The 466-nt window shown below is 36.9% G+C and overlaps 1 pseudogene; it reads right to left on the reverse strand.

The window, feature by feature from the left end:
• Positions 1-109: 109 nt before the first annotated feature.
• The window catches only part of LOC119591854, a 7722-nt pseudogene continuing 7365 nt past the window's right edge, over positions 110-466 (reverse strand).

Raw genomic sequence — 466 nt, forward strand, 5'->3', positions numbered from 1 at the left:
AGAAAAAAAATTGACATTAATAATAATGAATTTGTCAGCCACTGTATTTGGTTTGAGAATTTTATTCAAACCACAGGTCTACTAATCACCATAACGTGCCGTTGAGTGCTTACTGAAACCTACTGTGCCCAGATGGACAATACGGAAATTGTGAACTTGCATAAGGTTGTTTGGAGAGACGGTATCTACATCATACTTTGTGTTTGCAATGTGCACAAGTACGGCTTGTCCATCATTCCATTCTGTTCTGAAATTAGTAAAATCACACATTATTTTACCTCTTGCTGTTACAGAGGAGTACATGTGTGACCTATCCCTTACTATGAATTTGAAAGTCCAGTTCCTTTGCAAGAACACGTCAGTCCTCACTCCAGCCACTAGTAAGGAAAAACAGTTCCTACAAGCTTTCCTATTTTCATTCATTGGTAATTTTTCTAATTTCCAAAAACAGTATGAGGTATTCATC

This window comes from Penaeus monodon, chromosome 29 (assembly GCF_015228065.2).
Source record: "Penaeus monodon isolate SGIC_2016 chromosome 29, NSTDA_Pmon_1, whole genome shotgun sequence".
NCBI classification, from domain to species: domain Eukaryota; kingdom Metazoa; phylum Arthropoda; class Malacostraca; order Decapoda; family Penaeidae; genus Penaeus; species Penaeus monodon.